Source organism: Vicia villosa, linkage group LG7, assembly GCF_029867415.1.
Source record: "Vicia villosa cultivar HV-30 ecotype Madison, WI linkage group LG7, Vvil1.0, whole genome shotgun sequence".
Classification (NCBI taxonomy): domain Eukaryota; kingdom Viridiplantae; phylum Streptophyta; class Magnoliopsida; order Fabales; family Fabaceae; genus Vicia; species Vicia villosa.
This window is the reverse complement of record NC_081186.1, coordinates 20,371,851-20,386,711: the sequence shown is the minus strand read 5'-3', so window position 1 is coordinate 20,386,711 and position 14,861 is coordinate 20,371,851. Positions and strand designations below refer to the sequence as shown.

The window sequence follows — 14,861 nt, the reverse complement described above, 5'->3', positions numbered from 1 at the left end:
AAGAATTGTTAGACCAAACGACACGACACTTGGTCGGACAAGACCGACCCGCTCTGATACCACTAATGTAACACCCCAATTCTACCCAGGCATATAGGTACAAATATCAGAGTATAAAAATTAAATTCATAAAAACAATTAGGGCGTTACACTTAAGTAACCACATAACCAAACATAACATACTCGCAAAAGATGCGTAACACAAATAATCAAGAGGACGGATACACATAAACACCTAAATGTATTCATACTTGTATAAATGCATCGGTAAACAAAATATCCACAACATCCTCCCAAAATACATCGCATGAGAAGGTATCCAAAATACATAATACGAATACATAAAAAGGATCAAATATACATCAAAAGGATCCTATAAGAATTATCTACAAAATAAGTGTTCGATCCCCCCCCCCCCTTAGGTGTTACGTATCACGAGCGGACGACACCAAGACGGACGACTACAAAGAGAGCACCTACACTTGCGGATCACCTGCACATTACCCACGAGTAGGTAACATTAAGGCAGAAGGGTGAGAATACAATTCATAATGAAAGCATGATCAATATAGTAATTCCAACAATATCATTAAGAGTCATATAACTGGATAACCCAATAAGTCAACCACAATCAATATATAAATAATGCGGTACATGGATGATAACATAAATTATAAAGACCGAAGATGATGAATGAGACTCGACTATGCGTATGCATGTGGTACCAAATCCGGAGTAAAACTCCTCCTTGTCATTATGACAAATACACCTTGCCGAGCATTATGCTGGGACTTCTTTCCCTAAGGAAAATACACCTTTGTCGAGCAGTAAGCTACGACTAACCGTCATCAAGCATCTAGCCCCCACTGATGACCTCTTGCCACTCGGGCAAATACACCTTTTTACCGAGCATTAAGCTCCCACTGGTAATAATTGCCAATTCAGGCCACCTGTTAATAGCATTCCGCCATTAACGTAATGAAATGTCATGCTGTGCATACAAACGACTCAATTACATAACAACAACAACAACAATATAACTCGGTCACATATCTACATCACACCGGTTATATTATTCTATACGGATACATCATCAAAATTGCCACTCAGGCGTTCATATTCACACAGCACACGTATACCGTCAAAACATACTTGATTAGCAAATATCATTTCACAAAATACATTTATGAAAAATCATTCAACCACCAACACACTCCTCTTTATCATAAAGCATACTCAAGGGTTCTCATAATACTTCAAACGGCGCGTAGAAACGACCTACGGTTCAAAAGATACAACAAAACAAAGTTTGGAAAAACAAAATTCCACACAGTCCGCTTGAGCTCCGCTCAGCGGACCCAGACAGAGAATTCACCAAACGAAAATACAGAACCTCCGCTCAGCGGACCCAGACAGAGAATTCCTGCAAAAGAACCTCCGCTCAGCGGACCCCCCTCCGCTCAGCGGGCCTGCGTAAACCCAGAAAAACCAGTCCTGCAACAGACCGTCTCAGCCCCCTCTAAACCATTCAAAACCCATTTAAACCTTCATCCCAACACCAATACAACACAAATATGCTATATATACACCTAATCCATGATCATCATATGGTTGGATCATCACATATCATCTTTGACCTAAATTTCTTCATAAGCAAGAAAACATGGAGAAATGAAAAACAAACATGATCCATGGGAATATCTAACATCATAGCACACATACACACCATAAAATCAAGTTTATATCTTCAAAACTCACAAAACACACAAGTTGCCATTGTTGAACAAGCTTGGAAAAGAGTAAGAACAAGAACAAAACATACAAAACTACAAGAATCATACCATCAAGATAAACTATATTCATCCCCCTTACCTTGGTTGGATTCTTGGCTCTAGCTTGGTTTGGATTCTACAACTCTCTTCTTCTCTTTGTTTTTCTCTTCTTTCTCTTCTCTTCCCCAAGTTCTCTTTCTTTCTTACTATCTCAAAATATCTCTTTTTCTCTCTTTATCAAAATATCTCTTTCTATTTCTCTACTTCTCATTTTCCCCCACTCAACTTTCATAAATTCTAATTTTGGCCCAAATGTCACTAAACCTTAATTCCAACCAATTAACACCCAAAACATAATAATTACACACATAGAAAGTAATAAGTAAAATATTAACATAATTAATATTTACCGACTGACTCGATTCGAAAACGGTAAAATTAGGAAAATGTAGCAAACATCACAATTAATCAGAAAAACACATTTATGGGCGTTACACTTACCGCAACATTGGTTGCTTTAAAAAATAAAAGTCAGTTCACCGAGTTACAGAATCCTAAACTTTAAGGTAACCCCTCTTTTATTCAAAAGCATCCCCATCAGAGTCGCCAGTTCTGTAATACGGTGAACTGACTTTAAAGAAAATGTCGCGGTAAGCAAGAGTCGTCACCGATTTTTATTTTATCCAATTTAATAGAAAGGCTAACAGAACAGGAAAAACCTTTTAAAAGAAATTTTGAGTTCGGGGGGTAATTTATACAAAGGGAAGGTTTAAGGCACCCTTTGCATCCATGGTTATCCATGGGCTCTTAATTGCTTAGCTCACTTGTTTGTTTGAATTGTTTGAAAAGTTTGAAGTGTCGTGTGTGAATAAGAAAAGATTCGTTTAAGGACTTTAGCTTGTAAATAAGCGTAGCCTTGTTTTGAAAGTATTTGAAAAGGAGTGGGAGAAGTATTTTTGATTTGAATTTGAAAAATAGCAAGCAATTAGAAAGAAATTACCCTTAAGTTATAAAAAATGTTCTTTTAGCTTTTCAGGGCTATCCATACCATAGGAGGGTAGGAAGTCCTTTTATTGGATGTTGAAGGGTCATCGAGATTATCGTTCGCCACAAGACTATCCCTGCCATAAAGAGGGCAGGTAGTCTAAGGGAAGGATATAATAGTCATTCTTAGGCAGCAGGCGAGGATACCTTAGCAATTGGGACAATCATCATGTTTTTACCGAGGCAACTTCGAGGGACTATGATTTAAATGATTTAGGCAACCTTTGCTTTAGGTATCCTCGGAGTCGAGGGACTTGACTATTTTTTAGTATAATTAGAGGCAACGGGCAACAGGCAACAGGTATCCCTAAGATCCTTGAAAAAGGTTAGTCAACAGGTTATGCAAAAGCATAAGGTAGTGTGGACAAGTACGTCCTACAAATAGAACCTACAAGGAAATCAAGCGGTTAGATAACACGCACAAGCAAGCCACACAAGTGTCCTTAGGTTTAAAGGATTGCATGAAGCCGGACCATGTAACTACCCTTCCCCAATAGGTACTTCTAAAGATAAGGATCAAATCAGCAACAGGTTCTACAAAGTTACTCAGAATGGCCAGTCCTTCTAAAGCACCCTCGAACATGATACATACATACCATGCAATGATACTTTGAAAAAGAACCTATCTGAGTTGTAGTATCGGGTAGCAACTATGCCCTCAACATACATCAAGAGTAGTCCCCCCACTACGTTCCTAAAGGCCAAGATGGGTTAAAGGTAACTAAAGGTCCTTAAGCTCCGACTCACCCACAGATATCCACACGAACCTCCCTCATACAAGAGAAGCATACAAACACCCATAAAGGCCTAAGTTAAGCGTGAACTCTCACATTGACCAATCCTCCACATACATGAAGGAGGTCGCCATGACTATGCCACTTCCTATCTTAAGGTGCACTCGAATTTGGGTATAGGATTCATCTTCCATTCAAAACCCAAGCAACCTTGAAAAGTAAAGCAAACAAAACAAGCATATTATATGATCTAAGCTCTAAGGTAACCCCTCTTTTTATTTATCCCCAGCAGAGTCGCCAGTTCTGTAACACGGTGGGAGAACTGACTTTATTATTTTCGCAAACAATGTTGCGGTGAGCAAGAGTCACCATCGACTTTTATTTTATCCAATTAGGAAATGCATAAAAGAACAGGAAAGACCTTCTTTGAAAAGAGATTGAGTTCGGGGGGTAGGTTATGCAAAAGGAAGGTGTAAGCACCCGTTGCATCCATGGTTATCCATGGGCTCTTAATTGCTTAGCTCACTTTGTTTGTTTGAAATGTTTGAAAATGTGTCGTGTGTGTTTAGAAAAACAATTTGCTTTTGAGAATGTCTAAAAAGACAACATTAGAAAACGGGGTGTGAAAAGCATTTGATTTGAATTGTTGTGAGCAAGCACTTAAGAGCTACCTACCCTAAGTTCGAAAGGTCTTTCCCATACTTTAAAGTTTTCCTTGGGCGATAGTACTATCCATACCATTTGAGGGTAGGTAGTCCTATACATTGGATGTGCGGGACAATCGAAGGGTCATCGGAGGTCGTTGAAGGCAACAAGTAGAGGTACCTTTTAGCAAGTTCGAAGGGACAATCATCGTTTCATAGGCAATCATTCGAGGGACTAGATCATATATTCGTAGGCAACATCGAGGGTCATCGAGGGACTATGATCTTTGCGATGATTTTTAATCGTCGAGACTTTTGCTAATGGGTACCTCTATATTCGAGGGACACGACCTTTATTCGTAAGGCAACCAAGAGGGGCGTACCATAGAGGTGAGTGCGTGAATAGTGTGTTAGATTCGATTATTTAATCTTGTTTAGGGTTAGCTAGCGGTTGATTTTATCTTGCCATACAATCCTAATTACTAGCAGTTAATATATTTACAGAAAATTAAAGTGCAGAAATGTAAAGTCCTACGCTATTACATGGCTTCGGGATAGGGGATTACAGATTACAATTATTACAATAAACTCGAATGGAGATTAAAGCGGAAATAAAAAGTACAAAATATTGAGGATGAATTTGCGAATATCCACGAGAATAGTTAAACAGCTCAAATGTACCTCGCAATAAACAAGAAAGTGTCAGTAACAATGCATAAAAATAATGATGAGAAAATAGAGTAAATATGAACAAATAATGATAAAAAATTAATAAAGAAAATACAAAAAAAAAAACATAATTGAAACATTTTTTTTTGTATTTTTATGAAAATATAGCCTAATTTTAAAAGTCTAATTAAAACATATAATATTTTTGTATTTTTGATATATAATAAAATTCTAAATAAAACTATAAAACTCAATGAAACAGTTTTTTTTAAGCCTAAAGATAAGCCTTAATCTCTATTTAAGTAAATTAATATTATTAATTTGACTAAACAAATGCTAAAGAATAGATAAAAAATAAAAAAAATTAGAGAAATAAATGGGGAAACAACGTCCCACCTAGGGATGGCAATGGGCGGGGTTTGGGCAGGGTACTATAGTACCCGTCCCCATACCCGCAGTTTAAAAAAATCCCAGTACCCGAGCCCAAACCCGCGTGGGTATCAATATTCATGCCCGTACCCGTATCCTGTGGGTACCTCAATGCCCATACCCGTACCCGTTTACCCGCATTTATAGTAAAATTAAATCGTTTAATTACAAAATATCATATAATTTAAGTCTTTTTAACAATATTAAAAAAATTATGTATGTTATTGTTGAGTTAAGAAACAAATAAATACTTTTATTAAAATGTGTAATGATTTAATAGCGATATATTTTTTAAAAAAAATTAGAATCATGCATTTTTATATAATAATATAAATGACATTATAGAAATATGTAGTGTGGGTATGGGGCGGGTTGGGTAGTAAGGTACCCGTGCCCGCACCCATACCCGCATATCTTAACGGGTAATTACCCGTGCCCGTGCCCGTACCCATTTTTATGGGTATTTACCCTACCCGATATGGGGTTTTTTGTGGGTACCCACTGGGGATGGGTCAAATTGCCATCCCTAGTCCCACCCTTGTAATTCTCTTGATTAATTTGTTTTTTTATACTATATTATTTAATGAAATAAAAAGCTAAAAAAATGGAAGACTAAATCAAATTAACAAATGTTAAAACAAAATTGAAGAGCACAATTTTCACTTCTTCTCTCTCCAACCTAAACACGTTTTCTTTTTCGCTCCGAGTTCTTCAAGAAACGGCCATGGCTTATGTTCATCTCAAAACTCAATCAACAATCACGAAATGGATCCAGTTCGATTCGTTTTTCACTGTCGACGAATGTCCATTCTCCAATCTTTCAAAATTCACAACATAACGCTTAATTTCAGAGCAAACAAAGAAAACCTAGAAGCTTAAGGAACGAAATTAAATGGCATACATCAATGGTGACAAGCAATAATAGTGGGGATATTAACCAATATTGGTGTAAAGAAAAGGCGGAAAACAAAGCATCACTAACCTCGTCGGAGCAAATCCGACGGCCCTTTCGTCTCCGGCGACCTTCAGTACGTTCGCAGTCAGCTCTTATTTGATTCTATTCTCCTTCTCTGTGAGGAAATTATGGCCGTGGTATTTCTTGCTTGTTGTGGATGTTGAGTTGTCTCTTCGTCGGTGTTATTGCAGGTCGGTGATGTTAATATGAGTCGTAGGTTTGTGGCGTTGTCGATGAGCGATGGATGTAGTCGACAGTTGTTCAGTGTTGAGAGCTTCCATCTGATGCCTGTTGCGATTCAGAGCCACCAACGAATCCATTCTCTGCGATTCGAACAATTCTGCGCTTGAGTTGATTGATTTGCATTGATGCCAATGTTGTGGCTTGCGCATCCCGAACTGCCGTGTCGTGCTGAAGAATCGAGGCTGAAAAGAGCGGCTTTGTCTTCCGATTCTCCCTCTTCTTTTTCTACAAATCTGTAACAGGAAATCGAATAAACAATGATGAACGAATATCACAAACTGCTGTTGCTCACTTTTGATTTCGTATGTTATGCTTATGGTGTAACAAGTTGATAATACAATAAAATTATTGATTTGAATTTGTACAGGGCCATGATAAAGAAAACGTGAGAGGGTTGATGACTATGAGCTGAAACAGATTAGATTACTCTTTAATTTAAAGATGATGAAAAAAGTTAGTGATTAGTTCTTGGAACTGTTAGAAAAAATGATTTAAACATGTATAACCGTTAGAAAAAAAGATTATTTAAAGGTTTAAAGGTGATAAAGAAAGATAATAAGAAAAAGGATACACGTGAAATTAGAGTTAGAGTGTAAGTATTGTATAGTGGAAATATCTGCAGCATGAGAAAAAAAGTTTGTTCTTTAGGTAGTGTATGACTTATGTGCTAAGACACTACAAAAAAAATTGCAGAGAAAACGTGAAAGTGGGAGCCTCGTATGGACACCAGTACGGTGAAACAGTGTTAGTATAAAAAAAATTGTCAACCATCCGATAATCATCACATGGCTGAAAACAAAACATTAAAAAAAGTTGGGGAGGCCTCATATCAAAATCATCGGCCAAAGAATAACTTTATAAAAAAAAGGTTTTTTGAAAGAGTGAAAAAAAGTTTATAAGATTATGAATGAGAGACAAACATGAAAATGCACCAAGCAAAACTTGAACCCGTGACCTTCTGTTTGCAAGTCTTACACCAACTGAGCTATGTTATTTATTTGAAATAAAAAGTCAATTGAAAGTGTATGGAGCATCGGCCGACATTTTCTATTTATTAAAATATAAGCAATTTAAGAGTAAACTACTATATTTTTAAATAGACTTTAAATCGAATATTTATAAAATTCAGGATGTCAATGTAAATGAACCCAAGATTTTATAAAAATCCTATTTTGAAAATAATTTCGAAAATTTTTGTCACTAAAAAGTGTGGGCAAATTTTGGGGTATGACATAAATGCACAAAAAATTATCACCAACGCCTGGGATCAAACCCAGGTCTTTAAGGCCGCGTCCAAGAACACCTTACCAACTATACCAATCTCAATTCGTTGTCATTGGATCCACAAAAACAAACAAATAGCAAACAATATTGTTAATTGAAAAGTCAAAAAGAAATAAAACCGGGGCCCACTGAACACGGGAGGAATGAATGAGAGTTGGAGAGAGAATCTGCAGGCTTTGACCAACCAACCACATCCATGCGCGTGTTCCAAGAAAGTCCAAGAAGACTGTGTATCGTCTTCCTCCTTGGGCATGATATTTAGCTACAGAATTTGCTATGGATTTGCTACAAAACATTTGTAGCTAATTTTGCAAATATCAATACCTCAAGAACAAGATTGGACGGTTAGAAAATTCTGAGAAGGTCAACAAGTTTAGGATTTGAAAATTGCAAGTGTGTGTGTAATTTGTGAACCTTGAAACCCTTGCTTTTGGATGCCAAACTCATCCCCTATTGCTGAGTGTTGTTGTGAGTATATAATGGGATAAATTAGGGTTCACATGGGCTTGGACCTTATGTGCTTCAAGAGAAAGAAATTTGATTAAAAGTCACATGATTTTCTTTCTATTCTTGCCCAATCTTTTCCAATCAATCACCAACGAATTTCCCTTGATTTATATGAATATCAGGCTTAATATTTGATTGATAAATCAGCTAAGATCATATTTTATATAATTATCATTATTTCTTTCATTAAACTTTAAATTATAATGAATATAATTTAAAATAAAATAAGTAATAATGATAATAAGGAAAAGGTGGAGTTATGGGCTTCTAATCCTACCATGGACATGTTTTAAAAACTCAAACTTAAGCCCATTAATTCAAAAATACAAAATTGGTCAATTAGGTTTTCATGCATTTCTTAAACATTGCTCAACTTTAACCATGCGTATCTCTCTCAATTTTAACCCTATGAAGGTGTTCTTGATCATTTTTAGGAAGCTCAAGATGTCCTATAAAACCTCCTTCTGGTTTCATCTCAATTGAGTTTACCATTTGCAAGTTATTGGCTTTGACCCAAAAAGTGTTTTTGTTGACTTTTTAGAGGACCTATAATCTCTTTGACCATATCTTTCAAGTGAAGCATTTTTAGCCTTGGCATGTGAGAGACAAAGTTGTAGAGAATTCAATTTCCTTCAGAATGAGCTTTGGATGGAAAATTTATGATGTTCCATGTGAAAGTTATGGCTGGTCAAAATTCAATTGACTTTAGGTCAAAAAACCCTAATTTAGAAACTTTAGGTTTTGTTGATTTCTGAACTTTTCTTGATGAATCATGATCAATACTTGATCAAATGATGAATGATACTTCAAAATAAGGATGTTGACAACAAATCAGGAACTTTGACTGTGATTTGACCATAGTTGACTTTTAGGGCAAACTAGTCGACTGTTGACTTTCTGAGCAATTGACTGGGCAATCCTTGGAATTGAAGCTTTTACTTTGCCATAGAGATAGTTTGAAACATCATAAGCCATGTGAAATCCATTGGAGACTTTGGTTCATTTATTTTCTTCAGAGAAATCAAAACCCTAGTTCATTGAGCCATTGTCTAGGAGAATGTGTCTTTGAGTCTTGAACTTTGGTATGAGCTTGAAAGGAGAAATGAGATGGGCAAATTTTGGTGTATGACAATTTCCAATCATTTTCTCCCAAAATAAAGGTGAGAGAGTGTTACCCTAGGTTTTCGACTTACCAACAAATGGGCAACTGGGGCTCAAAATTGGTAATTGGGCCTCAATTTGGTAAAAAGGCCCTAAATTGGTAATTGAGCCTCAATTAAATAATTACATTGCCATTTGGGTCGAAGTGGTTCGACTAAGTAATGCTTAGTAGTCGAAGTTGTTCGACTAGAAAGATGATCAGAGGCTTCAGCGTTCGATCAGAAGTATGCGAAGACTTAAGAATTTTGCTGCAGAAACTGAAGTGGAAGTCGAGAGGTATTAGAAGTTAAGAGGCAGTTTCAAGCAGTTTTCTGGCAGTTCTTACAGGACGCGTGGAGGTCTCACAATTGATGATCTTGCATGTCGAAGACACGTGTTGACTGATAACCAGTCGACCGTTAGTAGTAGTTATTTTATTTTTACTATTTAAGCAAGTTCCATAGGAATAGTTAGAGGTCCGCATTTTCTACATAAACACAAGTAAACTCAAATCTCTGTGCAAAAATGAGTAACGAGTGCAACTTTGGAATGTACGTATGCGTACTAGTTTAATTAATGCAATCATTTTACGTTATATCTCATCTTTCAGTGCACATTTACTGCTTTTTTATTGCTTTGATTTACTTTAAAGCCTTTAATTTCAGTGTTTACTTTTATTTTAAAGTTACTGTTGCATTTAATACAAACCAGATACACATAATATAACAAAATAAAGCAATTAGTCCTGGAGTATTCTAGTTGATTCCGCAAAAGTAACCTTTAAAAAGGAAACTAGCGCTTGTTTACCATTTTTCTGGGTAAACAAATTGGCACGCCCAGTGGGACACGTCAATTGCTGTTTGTTTTATATTTGTTAGTACAATAGTTATGTATGATATTAAGAAGTGGTCGGAAATTAACTAACATGGCTGAAGTTAATACAAATAATTCTGATCTTTCTGGAAATCAAGGAGGTGTTCTAACCGGAGCAACACCGCAAAATGCCGCAGATTCATCCCCAGTGGGAACAACAAATACTGGTGGATCGACGGCAGCAATACTGGTATCATCACCAACGAATGTACGGTCACCGTTGAATCCATTACGACCGCCGTTTCATGGAATGATGCCTCCACCAGGTTTTAACCCTCAGTTTGGAAAGCCCACGTCTATGATGCAAGGTTTGCATACAAATCCTTCATTATATTCTGACAGCATGATGGCTACAAGCACATCAAACCCAGGGGGTCGACCTATAGGCATAGGATATAATCACCAGGTTTTGCCATCTTTAAGTACTACGTCAATGTTGTCAATTCGACAACAAATGGACGAAAGTAATCATGAAATGGTGAATGCCCTTACTCAACAAATGGGAACTGTTTTTACTCCCATGATAAATAACACGAATCAAAGTTATGAAATATTGGCAGGACAAATGGCCAGAATTGCAGATTTCTTTGGAGCGCCCCCACAACCAAACCTTTCGACTACTCAAGGGTCGAATGTGAGAGGGGTCGAACCTATAGGACAAGGAGATCAAATTGAGCCAGAGATCCCTAGAATTGTACAAAGGCATCAAGATGCTGACCAGGTTCTTAGGAACATCCAGCAAGATGTCAATATTGGACACAATAATATCTCTAATGTAGTTGAACAAATTTTAGTTCAGAATGGAATAAATGTAGGTTTGCATAGACCAAATTTCGTTTCCCCGTTGTCAGAATATGTAAGGCAAACAGAATTGCCTAGGGGGTGGAAAGTCCCAAAATTCACCAAATTTGCTGGTGAGACTGGCGAGTCGACGGTCGAACATATTGCTAGGTTCGAGACAGAGGCTGGAGAAATAGCAAACAATGAAAATCTAAAGATGAAGTATTTTCCAAGTTCTTTAACGAAAAATGCATTTACTTGGTTCACGACCTTATCTCCCCAATCTTTGTTCTCATGGAACCAATTAGAACGATTGTTTCATGAACAATTTTATATGGGACAGTCGAAAATCAGCTTGAAAGAATTAGCTGGAGTTAGACGAAAGGGTACAGAACCAGTCGATGACTATCTAAACCGTTTTAGGTTGCTGAAAGCTAGATGTTTTACACAAATTCCTGAACATGAGTTAGTCGAAATGGCTGCAGGTGGGTTAGATTATTCCATAAGGAAGAAATTAGACACCCAACATTTGAGAGATATGGCACAACTGGCAGATAGAGTACGCCAGGTCGAAAGGCTAAAAGCTGAAAAAGCCAGAGCTAGTAAATATCATAAGAAAGAAAAAATAGCTTATGTTACTACAAGTGAGTTCGACTCTAATAGCGACAGTGAATACGAAGAGGGAGAGGTCAACGTGGCTGAATTAAAGCCAGGGCCACCATATATCTGTAAATTGCTTAAACCTTCAAAAGATAAAAATCTGGTTGAAAGTAAGAATGAAAAATTTTCTAGTAAAACGTATTCATTTGATATAACAAAATGTGATGAAATATTTGATTTGTTGGTTTCTGATGGGCAAATCATAGTACCCCCGGGACTTAAAAATCCTCCTCTTGAACAAAAGAAAAAAAGAGGATTTTGTAAATTTCATAATTTCTTGCGTCATAAAACTTCTCAATGTGTCCTTTTCAGGGATTTAGTGCAAAAAGCTTTGAAAGAAGGAATGTTACAGTTTGGAGAAAAGCCAAAGTCATCAATGCAAGTTGATATTGATCCTTTGCAAGTCGAAGAGGCTCACTATACTGAGCTTGCTGATGTGATGATGGTTGAGACTACTGATGGTTTCGTTAGAAAGCAAAACGGCGCTACTGATGGCAAAGTTTTGAACTTGGTTTATCCTGAACCAAAAGAAAGTCTTTTGAAATTCCTTGAGAGATGCCACAATAACAACTCCCAAGTTGGATTATGCCCAAGGTGTGATGCTGTTTTCAATGTCGATGCTGCAAACAAAGTGAGGTTCGACCCTCGTTGAGGCAAGAATCGTCAATTCATGTATACAGGAGAAAACAGTGGTCGAAGGGCTGGAGAATACAGGAAGATGTTTAAAAAACCAAGGACTTTCCGTCCCAAGACGGATGTCCCTGAAGACAAATGGGTGAAACCCATTAACTTCAGAGGTAAACGTCCATAATGGCAGATTCAAGGCGATGGAACCAATGCTGAAGGTTCTTGGACTGATAGTGGATCTAAAAGAAAAGATTACATATCTCCAAACTACAAAGGAAAGAACCCCATGACTCGAACGCAGTGGAGACGTTACCAAAGAAGCCACAAGAATGGACAAGAAGGTTCGAAAATGGTGCAGGCAGAATTTTCTCACTATCAGTCAAAACCTTTTCACAGGAAGTTGACTGAAGAACAGGCTAAAATAGCAAATGAAAGATTAGCTGCTGGGATGATCCTAGGAAAGAAACTCATCAAAGAACTAGTTGATGATGATGCTCCGGCTCTTAATACGGGGAAAGAGCCTGAATATTCTCCACTGTCGGACGAAGAGGTCGAAGACAACTTTGACATAGAGTCAGATGAGTTGCTAATCGACTGTGGAATTATCTCTGTACTTCCAGCAGAGTTCGACAGAATATCTGAGGTATCTGAGAACGAAGATGATTTTCTTCCTGACGAGAATGTGGAAGAAACACCTGTCTGTTACTATGTAATAGGAAAAGGGGTGGTAGAAGAGCAAAAGGCTGTGTTCGAGAGGCCAGGTCGAGGAATGATGTATCATTTGAAGCCTTTATTCATAAGGGCGAAAGTGGATGGTGTTCCAATAAACAAAGTGTTTGTCGATGGTGGGGCTGCTGTAAACTTAATGCCCTATTCTTCACTTCAGAAAGTGGGAAAGTCTGATAAAGACTTAAGACCCCATAATATGGTACTGTCAAATTATGAGGGCAAGACAAGTGGAATACTTGGAGTAATTCAAGTAAAACTAGCTATTGGTTCGTCTGTCAGGTCAACCGTCTTCATGGTGATTGCATCGCAGGCAAATTTTAAACTGCTGTTGGGTCGAGAATAGATCCATGGTATTGGGGCAGTTCCTTCCACCTTACATCAGAGTGTGGCCATTTGGAGGTCAGATGGTATAGTGGAGAATATTGAAGCCGACCAAAGTTATTACAAAACTGAAAGTGGTCGCAGACACTTCGACCAGCATTTGGCAAATGTAGCTCCTTGCTACAAAGCAGAAGATGTATATCCTTCTGATGAAAGTGTGTCTAAGTATCTGAACTTAGACCCAAATTATGGTTTCATTTGGAAGAAAGAAGATCCTAATGAACCATTGAACCATGAAAGTCCTCCAGAGCAGAGGACAACAATCAAAGACGATGACCACTGAGTCAGAATACCTGGCTCGAATAACGGCCTATTTGGCCGAAAACAAAGAAAAAGCGGCTTTAGAAGCCGAACTAGAGAAAAATATGACGATTGAGGCCATGATAGTAAAAAATGAAAACGATCAAGAAGTCGATCACCAAGTCGAACGACTTGACGGGATATACGATGACGAACCTTTAGGTTTCGAAATGGATCCATCAGGATCGGTAAAAAGGATGCAAGCTCAAGATCCTCTTGAGGAAATTGACTTAGGTAATGGAGTCATTAAAAGGCCTACTTATGTAAGTACAAGGCTTACAAGTGACCTAAAGACCAAGTTGATTCAACTTTTGAAAGAATACAAAGATTGTTTTGCATGGGATTACAATGAAATGCCTGGTTTAAGTCGACATGTGGTGGAACATCGACTACCACTAAACCCAAGGAAGAAACCTATCAAGCAGCTTCCTAGAAGATTTGCGCCAGAGGTTATGGAAAAAATCAAAATAGAAATTGAAAGATTGCTGAAAAGCAAGTTTATTCGAACTGCGAGGTATGTCGAATGGTTAGCTAATATAGTGCCTGTCATAAAGAAAAATGGTAGCCTTCGTGTATGCATAGATTTCAGAGATTCAAATAAGGCTACTCCTAAAGATGAATATCCCATGCCAGTTGCTGAAATGTTAGTCGACTCTGCAGCCGGATTTGAATATCTCAGTTTATTGGATGGATATTCAGGTTATAACCAAATTTTTATAGCTGACGAAGATGTACCTAAGACGGCGTTTCGATGCCCAGGTGCTTTAGGAACTTATGAATGGGTGGTAATGCCTTTTGGTTTAAAAAATGCTGGAGCTACATACCAACGAGCCATGAATTCCATGTTTCATGATTTTATTGACAAGTTTATGCAGGTTTATATTGATGATATTGTAATAAAATCTAACTCTGAAAAATGGTCACTTAGACCATCTTCGACAATCTTTTGAACGTATGAGGAAATATGGACTCAAAATGAACCCTTTAAAATGTGCTTTTGGTGTACATGCAGGGGATTTCCTAGGCTTCGTGGTTCACAAGAAAGGCATTGAGATAAACCAAAATAAGACGAAAGCAATCTTGGAGCTAA

General features: G+C 37.6%; 1 long non-coding RNA gene across 1 annotated transcript; it reads left to right on the top strand.

Annotated features, from left to right (window-relative positions):
- The first annotated feature begins 5,921 nt into the window (after positions 1 to 5,921).
- Positions 5,922 to 6,856, top strand: LOC131617007 (uncharacterized). Its single transcript, XR_009288387.1, has 2 exons — positions 5,922 to 6,320; positions 6,439 to 6,856. It is a non-coding gene; the product is annotated as an uncharacterized LOC131617007 (long non-coding RNA).
- Positions 6,857 to 14,861: the final 8,005 nt, after the last annotated feature.